Genomic DNA, 12,957 nt, shown 5'->3' with positions numbered 1-12,957 from the left:
CAAATATGCTATTTAGCAATTGACTGATGATTCTGCTAACTGATACTCAAGTGACTTGAGAGTTAATGTAGAGGTATATGGCTTTAATACTAAGAAGAAAAATGTGTTTGACTATATCTGAGCCATATTTTCTCATTACTGTTGGAAAGATTTGCATTTGGCAGATCATTTCAGCTATACACTATAAAAGAAGAAAATGTTTTGTTCATCCTGGCAAGAACAATATTTTCCCTTTTCAATTTATTTTTCAAATAATTTGCTGATTGAAAAGTCACACAGGTAAATCATTTTCTATGGCTATAATGACATTTCCAGGCCAGCAGGCTTTAGCTCAAAATCCTAAAACAGGCGCTGTCTGGAAAGTCCATTTCCAAACTCTGTGCCAATAGGATCAAACCTTGGCATGTTCACCCTGCATTTGAATGAGTAATATACTTCAAAAATAGAACTGGCAAATCAAAACCTTTAGATTTCTGACCTTGGCTCAGAGATGCAATGTCATCTTTGAGGTGACTTTACTATTTAATATAAAGCACCAACACCTAGCTGCATAGTAATCATGAAAGAAGGTGACATTTAATTGTTTTTAAAAAATCCACAAAGTTGTCCATAAACAAAGCCTATGATTTAAATATATTTTAGATGGCCTATAAATGTACCCTACAGTGTTTCTAGTCAAAACTGTACTGTTAGCCTCGTCTAGACTTCCTGTTGCATGAGTTATTCACTATTTTGACTTTGTGAGACTTTCTGACTATAATGTAAATTCTGTATGGTAAGGAAATAATAATCTATTATATTTCTTCTATAGCCTCCTTATATTTCTTCTTTCATTTATTCAGTGTTATTGAGTGCCTGCTATTTTCCAAACAGCAGTACTGAGGGATGCAAATATAAACATCAGTATTCCCTGCTCTAGAGAATTGAATCTAATGAGAAAAACAGGTACTAAAGCAATAATTATAATGTACCAGAAAAAGTGGTATACTATAGGCATGTAAAAATGCTATTGGACAAGAAAGGAAACAACCACCTTGGCCTGGGGGGTTAGGGAAACTTCTCAGAGGGCACTTTGAACTTGGCCTTGAAGAGTGAGTGGAATTTAAACCAGGGCAAGAAGGGGAAGGACATTTGAGGTAATAGTGAAGGCCAGGAGGCCCTGTAGGGTGAGTATACTCATATTAGAACTTGCCCCAATTAATTTTGGCTGGCAGACATACCTTCCCCAGAAATCTTGCTATAATTATATGATTTCTGTAAGAGTAATAGGAACATAATAGAAATGTAAATTCTGAGCTATATAATGCAGCAAAAATGTGTGGTTTCAGGCAAGTAATTAAGGGCCAGACTGCCTGGGTGTGGATTCCAACCTGAATACATAAGTGCTGTATGACTTTCAACAAGAGAAATTAAGCGCTGTCAGCTTCAGTGTCCTGGCCTGTAAACTGAGGAAAACATTAGTAGCTCCCTCATAAAAATTATTGTAGAGGTTAAATAAAACAATCCTTATTTTTTTCAGAAAAGGGATGGATATGTAAAAAGTATCCATAAGCATTAGTTAACGAAAGTTTCAATCATTCACTTTTTTAAACAGTATTATTGAGCTATAATTTACACAACATCCACTCATCCACTTAAGGTGTACAAGTGAGTGATTTTTAGTAAATTCATAGAATTATGCAATCATCACCTCAATCTAAATGTAGTATATTTTCTTCCCCGAAAAATACCTTCTGGAATTAATTCTTTATTTCTATCTTTCTACCTCTGAGGTTTAAGTAAAGAATAGTGTCATCCCTGTGTCCAGATTAGCCTATTCTGGATATGCCATATGAAAATGTGATTATTTCTGTCAACTTCCTTCTTTTAGGTGTTTTCAAAATTCACTCATGTTGTAGCATCTATTAGTATTTAATGACTTTGTGTGGTTGAATAATATTCCATTGTATAAATATGCCATATTTATATATTCATCAGTTGACGAATGCTAGTGATGTTTGTTTTTTCTAATATATTGAATAAAGTTGCTATGAACATGTATGTAAACCATTTTTGCACAGCTATATATTTTCATTTCTCTTGGTGATATCCATAGGAATATAGTTGCTAAGTGATATGTTAATCTTATCTTAAACATTTTGAGGAATTCCCAAACTGTTTTCCCAAGCAGCTGCACATTTGTATTTACCATCAGGAAGATAGATGCATGAAGGTTTGAATTTAATCATATCTTCAACAATTGTTCTACCTATTTTTGAGAAAATGCCATGGAATTTTGGTAGAGATTGCATTGAGTCAGTAGATGGCTTTGGGTGGAAAGGACATTTTAACAATATTAACTCTTTTGACCCACACATATGGGATATTTTTAATTTCTTTTATAAATGTCTTATACTTATGATATATATATATTTATATACATCATATATCACACATATAATATATACCATATGTGTATATATCATATATACATATATATGAAAGATATATATATATATATATATTGTATGTGTGTATATATATCTTTTACTTCCTTGGTTAAATTTACTCCTAAGTATTTTATTGTCCTTGATGCTATTATAAACGAGAATATTTTATTTTCCAGATAGTTTATTGTTAGTTAATAGCAACAACTGCTTTTTGTATGTTGATTTTGTTTCCTACAACTTTACAGACTCCATGGATTAGTTTTAATAGTGTTTTGGTGAATTCTTTAGTATTTTCTACCTACAAATTGCACACAGACACAATTTTACTAATTATTTTTAGAAATAGTTGTCTTCTTTGTTACTGCCTGGTTACTCTGGCTAGGACTTCCAGTACTAAGCTGAATAAGAATGGTAAGAGTGGTAAGAAACAGAAACACCCTTCTGTTTCTGATCTCGGAGGGAAAGCTTTCAGATTTTCACCATTCAGTGTGATGTCAGCTGTGGACCTGTGATACATAGCATTTGTTATGTTGAGGTGCATTCAGTCTACGCCCACTTTATACTGAGTTGTCATCATGAAAGAATGTTGAAGTTCATTGAATATTCTCCATACATTGAGATATAAGTTCTCCACACATTGAGATGATCATATGATGTTTATATTTCATTCTTAATGTGGTGTACCACATTCATTGATATGTATAAGTTGAGCCATCTTTGCATACCAGGGGTAGATTCCACTTGTTCATAATGAGTGATCCTTTCAATGTGCCAGTGAATTCAGTTTGCTAATATTTTATTGAGAATTTTTGCATGTATATGCACCAGGGATATTTGCTTATCATATTCTCTTCTTCTAGTGGCCTTATGTGAACTTGGCATCAGGGTAATGCTGGCTTGTAAGATGTTTTGGGGAGTGTCATTACCTTTTCAAGTTTTTAGAAAAGTTTAAGAAGGATTAGCATTGATTGTTCTTCTGGTAGAATTCACCTATGATACCCTCTGGTCCTCGGCATTGTTGTCACTGGGAAGGTTTTGATTACTCATTCAATCGCCTTATGTGTTATTGGGCTGATGCTATTTTCTATTTTTTCCTTCTTTGATCTTGGTGGGTTTAATGTTTTCTAGAATTGTTTCCATTTCTTCTACATTGTCAAGCTTTTGGCATATAGTTGTTCACAGTAGTCTTTTATGATTCTTTGTATTTCTGTAGCATTAGTTGTAATGTTTCCTCTTTTATTATACTTTTATTTATTTGTATTTTCTTTTTCACTTTCATGGTAGATTTGGCTAAAGATCTGTCAATTTTATTCATTTGTTTCAAAATATCAACTCCTAGTTTCATTGGTCTTTCTATATTTTTTCTAGTCTCCATTTTATTTATTTCTGCTCTGATCTTTGATATCTCCTTCCTTCTGCTAACTTTTGTTTATTTGTCTTCTAGTTCTAATAGACTTCTGGACAGCCTAATTTAACTTGTATCATGGAGCTACCAGCATTCTCTTATTCTTCATCATATTCTTCTGTCTTCAGACCTATCCTTTACCCTAGGCAGAACCCCAGAACTGCTGCACTGAAACTTAAAGGGGACTCAGTTTTTTTAAGTGACACCCACAGCTCTTGAGTGGTCACGGGTGGGGTGACACCGCCTAGTCTTCTCAGTGTGATTCTTCCAGCATGGGACTTCCACGCTACAAATAATCTGGAACAGGGACCATTAGGGCCTCTTTACTCACACCCTGGCACATTTGGAGCAGAGTTTCTACCGTATGAGTGGGGTGGAATAGGGAAAGGGAGACCTGATCCTTTCAGCCATAATTACATGAAATAGAACTTCTGCAACATGCGGCAGGAAGGGAAGAGAATCCTGCACAGCCTGCCATTCCTAGGGTTAAATCACCTCCCCAGACTGATAATAGGAAAGGGAAGGAGCCCCCATTATTTTAGTATTTACTTGCCAAATGCAGAAAACTCATGGTAGAGTTTCTGAAATGCAGAACTGGTGATGTGGGGGGGATTAGGCATTAATCATGGCTCAAATCCCACAGTCATATTCTTTTTTTTAAAAGTATGTTTTATTCATTATGCTATTAGGGTTGTCCCATTTTTTAATCCCCTTTATCCTCCTCTGTTCTGCACCACCCTTCACACCAGCATTCCTCCACCCCTTGGTTCATGTCCATGGGTCATACATGTAAGTTCTTTGGCTTTTCCATTTCCTATACTGTTCTTAACCTTCCCTTGTCTTTTGTGTATCTACCAATTATGCTTCTTATTCCCTGTACCTTTTTCCCCCATCCCCCCCATGCCCTCTTCACTGATAATTCTCCAAGTGATCTCCATTTCTGTGATTCTGTTCTGATTCTAGTTGTTTGCTTAGTTTGTTTTTGCTTATGTTTTTTAGGTTCAGTTGTTGATAGTTGTGACTTTGTTTTCATTTTACCATTCACAGTTTTGATCTTCTTCATTTTCTTAGATAAGCCCCTACACCATTTCATATAATAAGGACTTGGTGATGATGCACTCCTTTAACTTGACCTTATCTGGGAAGCACTTTATCTGCCCTTCCATTCTAAATGATAGCTTTGATGGATAGAGTAATCTTGGATGAAGGTCCTTACCATTCACAATTTGGAATACTTCTTTCTAGCCCCTTCTTGTGTATAACGTTTCTTTTGGGAAATCAGCTGATAGTCTTTTGGGAACACCTTTGTAGGTAACTGTCTCATTGTCTCTTGTTGCTTTTAAGATTCCCTCTTTTTCTTTAATCTTGGATAATTTAATTATGACATGTCTTGGGTCCACTTTCTTTGGGACTCTCTGAACTTCCTGGACTTCCTGAAAGCCTATTTTCTTCACCAGATTGGGGAAATTCTCCTTCATTATTTTTTCAAATAAATTTTTAATTTCTTGCTTCTCCTGTTTTTCTTCTGGCACCCTTATGATTCAGATGTTGGAATGTTTAAAGTTGTCCTAGAGGTTCCTAAGTCTATCTTCATATTCTTGAATTCTTGTTTCATTATGTTCTTGTTGAATGTTTATTTCTTCCTTCTGTTCCAAATCATTGATTTGAGTTCTGGTTTCCTTCCCCTCATTTTTGATTCCCTGTATATTTTCTTTATTTCACTTTGCATAGGCTTCTCTTCTTCCTCTATTTTGCATCCATACTCAATCAATTCTGTGAGCATCCTGATTTCCAGTGTTTAGAACTATGAATCTGATAGGTTGTCTATCTCCTGGTTGCTTAGTTCTTTTTCTGGAGTTTTGATTCATTCTTTCATTTGGAACATATTTCTTTGTCTTGGTGCACCTGCTATGTTTTAAGGGGTGGAGCTTTAAGTATTTTCCAGAGTGGGGCAACCCACTTTGCTGTATTGTGGTACTGTATGTGGGAAAGGGGTCAGACAGGGAACAATGCTACTTGCTTGGCTCTCAGCTGGCTTTCAATCACTTCCCCTGCTACCTACAAGCAAATTGGGCCCTTCTGGTGCTGATTCCAGGGTGGGTGGGTTTGCGTACATTCTAGGGCCCTGTGGGTCTCTCCAGTGAACTCTCCTGTGAGGCAGGGAGTTTCTCCCACCACCATAACCCCCCACAGGTATTTACAGCCAGAGATTTTGAGGCTTTAGTTCCCCATGCTGGAACTGTGTGTTGCATGGTCTGTCTCACTCCCAGTTGTTCCTCCTGGTTTATCCACATGCAAATGTGGGATAGCCTGGTCTGCCAGCCACAGACTTGCCATGCATTGTCCCCACCCCAGCTGCCCTTCTCCACCCCTCCTACGAGTCTGGATGAATGTTTCTTCTTTAACTCCTTGGTTGTTGAACTTCCATAACATTCTATATTCTAATAATGTTTCTCCATTAGGCATTTGCCCTTTGGGGCATTTTCCAGAGACTTTTAATACTTGTTTGTTCAATTATGTTTATTATAATTTTAACATTTTAAATCATTGTTTGTTGGGGAGAGGGTCCTCTGCCATTCAGGAGGTCATGCCCCCTTTAATTATTCATTTTTAGCCAGGCCATTATTTTTCTTTATTATAGAATTTTCATCATATCATAGCTTCTAGATTCGTACATTTTGCCTCTTATTTTTATAAAGTGCATTTCTCCATGTATGATAAGAACCTATGTAATCAAAATAAGAAGAAGAAAAGGAGAAGGAGAAAAGAGGGATGTGGTCATATGTTTTGAATCTATCTTATAAACCCCTCTTGGATAATTAAATTTCTCATTAGAATATTAAAGAATCTAAGGTCACTTGCACAGAGGAAAATAGACTCTTTATAAACCACTGTTTCTTGAAAGTATGGCAGTACTCAGTGGGAATCTAGAAAGGAGGCAAGAATAGAATAAAATGTGTAACCTGGAAATTGGAGGCCATAATGAAATATAGGTGCAGACAACTGTTCCTAGTCCAGAGATCATGTACAGAAGTCTCCATTTCAACAAGGGTCAGTGGAGGGAGATTCTGTTGTGATAATAAGAAACATGCACCCCAAACATCAGTCCCTGTCAGAACTTTTATTCCATGCTAAGGAGAAGAAGGGACGGTGAGGAGAAAACTCTTATTTGATCATGTATTTACTACCAAAGAGACTGTTTTTAAATTTAAGATGATGGTGTTAACATTGATTACATAAGGTTAGCCCTCCTGTCTGACATAGGCTAAATGTTTGTGTCTCCCCTAAATTCGTAGGTTGAAACGTAATCCCCAACATGATGGTATTTGGAGGCAAGGCCTTTGGAAGGTGATTATTATAAGGCAGAGTCTTCGTAAGTGAAACCAGTGCTCTTGTAAAAGAGACTCCAGAGAATTCCCACTCCCGGTTGGCCATGTGAGCACACAGGGAAGGGTCAACTGTTAATAATCCAGAAGGGGGTCCTCACCTGGACTCAGTTAGGCAGGTGTGCGGATCTTAGATTCCCAGACTCCAGAACTGTAAGAAGTAAATTTGTGTTGCTTGTAAGCCACCTAGTCTATGGTATTCTGGTATAGCAGACACCTCCAAGCATAAAAGCATAAATAAGATCCAAGTTCAGTTAAATTATAGAAAGGAAAGGAAGTTGCATGTTTGAACACTTTAGTTTTGTGATCCAAAATTTATACCTGATACACTGTCTTGCACTATTCTTATGCAGATGTTACTTAAAAAATAAGAGTGAGATGAAATGCAAGGTGAAAAAAATAATTCAATAACATTATGGCAAATGAAGATTTGCCCTCATGTTTTTAAAGAGACTAATGTATGATGCTAAAATGTTAAACACAATAGATGCCCTCCTGCACCACCTGCAATGCATATGTGTGTATGTGCATATACACACACCACTTAGTTCAAATACACTCATAAGAAGTTAGCTCTCGAACTTCTATAATCATCCCAGGCTGATGATCACAGTGCATTAACTTTGGATGACGAAAATCGTATGTAATAATTCATAAGACCCTCTTTATATGTCATGTTTTATGATTTGGAAAGATAAACTGGACTAAATTGTTCCTGTGAGTGTTCTGTAAAAGAGGGATACGTCTGCAAAACAATAGCATATAAGTAGACCACTTGGGAGAAGCCTAAACAACTTAAGAATATGCAAGTAACTTGAAGCAACAACAAGCAATTTATAAGCTTTTATTTATAAGGGAATTGCTGAAAGTTAATGTAGAAGCCATTCATGTCTATTCATTAAAGCAGGCCCCTTAGGACCATTAAAATACAACAGTTAGATGAGTTCTACTTACTCTACCGTGAAAGTACAATTGAAATACTGCATTATGCACGACCCCCCAATTTATGGCAAAATGATTTGTTTGCAGAAGATCTTTGAGTTCTGCCTAGTTATCATACCTTAATCTTATGAATTAGTACCTGTTCTATTTGATGCTACTTTGGTTACATTATTTTTCTTTTCTTAATTTTTTCAATATCTGAGTACTTTCTCTTCTCATTTGAGTTATCCTTTATACCTAAATCACTCTATCCCAACATTTCTCCAAACTGGAACTTTCCAAACAAATAAGATTGATAGACAATTCCCTTTCTAGGAAAATGTTGTACTCCCCCCACTAGAGAGAAGCTTCTTTTCTTACCTGCTACTTCTTTCAACAAAACTGGGCATCAAGTAAAGGACGTGGGCATGTTTATGTTGTGGTGCGGCATTTTTAATAGACTTGGATACTGCATACCATGATGCAATGGTGTCCATTTGCTTTAAAGGGTTGAAGCTAATAAAAATGACACATACCTACTTCACTACGACAACCACTACAGACCTTTATTTCCTCCAAATGGATATTCCAACTGAGGTTCTTTCAGAGCTGTGAGGGAACTGCTACAGAGACATTTGTGCAGCTTTCTGATACTCAGTTAGGAAGTAAGACTGATGATCAGATCTGCCTGCTGTATGATAACAGCAACCTCCGCAGGTTCTCCAGGGGCCTGTGGCTGCCAGTGGAAGCATTCTGCTGCATGAGCTATCAACAGTGTGCCATCTTCTAAAGTCAAACCTCTGGAAGATAAAAATCATGCCAATTTCTCTTATACAAACTATGCTGCAAGTAGCAACACTTAAAGTTATTCATACATGTTCAATGTTCATATTATTCATATGAGTTTAGGAACCCATGAGGAGGGAGTTTCATCCTTTACCTTGGTTGTGTTTTATATTACTTTGCAAGAATTTTAAGGTTGCTTGCTAGGAATTCTTTCCTGGGAGTTATTCTCCAGTTTTTGTATAATAAATGATACCTTTTCTAGGTCAAATAAAGTTTGAAAAATATTTCTTGCATATATATTTTCTTTTCTATATTAGTGCCAAGTTGTTCTGAACAAATTACTCTAAAATATGGACATTTCAAGTGACTAGTGTGACCACCAAGATAAACTGCGGACTCACCTTAATGTATGTTCTAAACCTATAGGGAGTTGTACAGGTTGATACTTGAGCATCTGTTAGAAACTAAAGACAAAAGACTGTGGATTCAAATGGTTAGATCAGCCTTGGTTGGGACTTGGCTATATGGGGTTAAAGGGAGGAGTCAGGCTGTGGTGGGTGTGGCTCAGTTTGTTGAAGTATCATCCTGCAGCCAGAAGGTTGCAAGTTCAGTCCCTGGTCTGGGCACATGTGGGAGGTAACAGATGGATGTTTTTCACATCAATCTTGCCCTCTCTACCCTCTTCTCTCTCTAAAAAAGCAATGGGAAAAAAGTCCTCAGGCAAGGATGAGAGAGAGAGAGAGAGAACGAGAGATAGTGGAGACAGGATGCATTGAGAGAAAGCTGATGTTCCATGAACATGAAAGCAGCTATGTGATTCTAGTGGGCAGGATGTCCACTTTGTAGAAAGGAACTGTGATGGTTTTAATCCATGGCTGCAAATGTCTTTGATGTTCTCCTCTAATTAAGTAGCAAGCTCTATATCACCTCCCTTTGAATTTGAGTGCCTATGACTGACCCCTTCAATAAAAAGAGTTTGGCAGACATGGAGCTATGCAACTTTTTAGTCTAGATTGTAAAGGCAACACAGCTTCCTGCTTTCTCCTCGGACACTCAAATTTTTGGAGGCCTCAACTGTAAGCAATTACTGAGTTTGCAAGCCACATATAGGCACCCTTGTCAACAGTCACAGCTGAGCATGCAGTGGATGGCCAGCATCAATTTCAGGCCGCGTGAGCCATCTCGGAACATCCATTGCACTTGAGGTTCAGATGGCTGCAGCCCCAACCAGCATCCAACTACAGCCACATAATAAACCCAGTGAAAACTTGCCCACCGAGTCCTTTCCAGATTCATGATCCACAAAGCAGCAAGCAAAATAAAATAGTTGTTTCAGATATGTATGTTTTGAAGTAATTTATTATGCAGCAATAATAACTGGAATAGGAGCCAACCACTAATTGTCTGAAAGCTCAAGAGAAGTTTAAAAGGGATAATAGTTTGGAATTTTTATATTGCATTGGACTGAAATTTTTTGTTATTTCAAATATAGAGACCATTAATATATTATTTGAGGATGTCAAGAAAAGCAATGAAATTGTCTTAGATTTCGCTCTGGGAGGAAATGTATGAGACCAGAGTGCTGATGAAAAATAGCAGTTGTAAAAATTAATTCTGTTGCTTCCTTCTAGTATCATGTTGAGTCCCATTTACTCAATAAATCAGGTTCCAGTGTAAGTAAAACACCACCTTCTCCACCATCATTGTTCCCATTACAAGAAATTAGTGTGGTCTGATTAAGTTGTTAAAAGTTTCTATTAATTTGCCACATTTATTCCAGTGAGTGTAAAGGAGGCATCTTCATAATCCCTCTTTAACTCATTTTTAGTGATTATTTCACTATCTGTTAGTTGTAGATTATTCAACAAATGACAAATCCTTTTTAAGGAAGGTGTCAACACCCAGGAAGCCAAACTCAATGCCTCAGAAAATAATAAAGGAAGAAAATGGGAAGAATCAGAAGAGACAAACACAAGAGACAAACAATGGCTCTGCACTTTTGTAGTCCATTTACGTACTAAAATTCTCTGGTTCTTGGATTATCTTCTGTCTCTTTTGGTGTAAGTCCTGTCGTCTTCCCTGAACCACAAAGCAATGAAGTATAGGCTTTCACTATGACTGACCCATACTAGTAGAATCTCACTAGCCATGATTTATGCCCGCCATTCCCACAAAGGATTAGAAATAAGTTAAATGAACTTGCCTTTTCTCTAAATTAATTTACAAAAAAATTATTCCTTTTTGCTTCAGTGTCCTGTATATATGACTCAGTGTAGTAGTTCAAATTATACCATGACACAAATTTTTGTACAGTTCTCTCATCTTGAGTGTAGGTGGGGTCTGTGAATTGATTTATTATTACTGTGATTAGATATGAAAGGGGCTTATTTTTATTAGTCATGAGCTAATCAGGTGAACAAATAAAACAACAAACTGCAAGAGGGATTTCATGTGAGGAAGATTCTCTGTTTCTGGCTTCACAGATGAGGGCTGAAGGAGGAACAGGTAGAAAGGAATGTGAGCACCAACTAAGATCTGATAGCAATCTCTCAGCCAGCAACTGGGAAGAAAATGGACCTCAAGCCTATACTCATAAAACACTAAAACTGGGACTTCTGGTCAAGATGGAGGCATAGGTACACATGGCCTACCTCCTCACACAACCACATCAAAATTACAATGAAACTATAGTATAACCATCATTCAGAACTGTGAGAAATCTAGTTGAATGGAGGTCTGATAACTACAAAATTTAGTTGAATGGTGTTTGACAACTATGAGTAATTAAAGAAACTAATCTACCCAGACTGGCAGGGAGAGCAGAGGTGTGGAGCAGACCGGTCCCACACCCACATGGGGTAGATAAAAATTCAGGGGGGATATCGGGGGAATGGGGAGTCCAGGCCCCACACCGCACCTCCCAGCTGAGGATTCCAGTTCCAGGAAGATAAGTGCCCATAATTTCTCTCTGCAAAAACCAGTAGGGATTGAGTTGGTGGAAGAACTTTCCCCAAACAGTTCTTCTTAAAGAATTCACACATAAATTTATTCAGACTCACTCCCTCTGAGCTCCAGCACCAGGGTAGCAGCTTGAAAGGCATCAGTGGCATACACGGAGGAACTGAAGTGTCTGGCATCAAGGCAAGAGTTGGGGGGCAGCTTTATCCCAAACAAGAAAGATGGGCAGAGGCCAATGTCCCTTTTCTGAGCCCTCCCTCAACAGGGCCACAGGGCTGATAGGCTGGACTTGCCCTGGAGATCCCCAGATATCCCACCCCACTCAATTTGCAGGCTTACCCCAAGCTGTTTTTACATAATGGCTAGTCTCGGCTAATGCTTCACAACTTCCTAAATCCTCTCAAACAAGCAACAGCCAGCATCAGTGAGTCCCCAGCAACCCTATCACTTGCTAAGTGGACCCAGGCATGGCACTAGCAGCACCCAGCCTGGATTCATAGCTTGGATTTGCCGTGGAACCTCCTAGGCCAGTATAAGTTTCAGCCATGTCAGATTTCTTTATAGCTCTGGAAGATGGCTCTGGGAAGAACACAGGTGGGTGTGATCTTGGCCTGCACCCCCTGGGAAACCCCAGAGCCTACACACCCAGTGAACAGTGACAGACCACATTGGAGCACCACAACCCAGCCCCTGCACAGATGATCCTCTATGGAGGGCAGAGGTTGGTGGTAAGTGGTCACAGCCAATCCTTGTATCTGACTGCCCTAGGTGAATGCCTCCCATTGATCTACCAACAGCAACCAAGGCTCAACTACAACAGGAGGGTGTAATCAGCCCATATGAAGGGCACATCTCGTGTACCCAACTTGGGTGATAGGTCAGGCTGTGCCACTGAACCCTATAGGACACCTAGTTCATTAGGCCATCTACTAAGACACAGAGTTAAAGCAGCTCTACCTAATACATAGAAACAAACACAGAGAGGCTTCAAAAATGAGGAGACAAAGAAATGTGGCCCAAGTGAAAGAACAGTTAAAACTACAGAGAAAGAGCTAAATAAAAGGAGATAATC

This window comes from Sturnira hondurensis, unplaced genomic scaffold, assembly GCF_014824575.4.
Source record: "Sturnira hondurensis isolate 20B ecotype Veracruz unplaced genomic scaffold, ASM1482457v3 Scaffold0001509, whole genome shotgun sequence".
In the NCBI taxonomy this organism is placed as follows: Eukaryota; Metazoa; Chordata; class Mammalia; order Chiroptera; family Phyllostomidae; genus Sturnira; species Sturnira hondurensis.
This window is presented reverse-complemented; position numbering follows the sequence as displayed.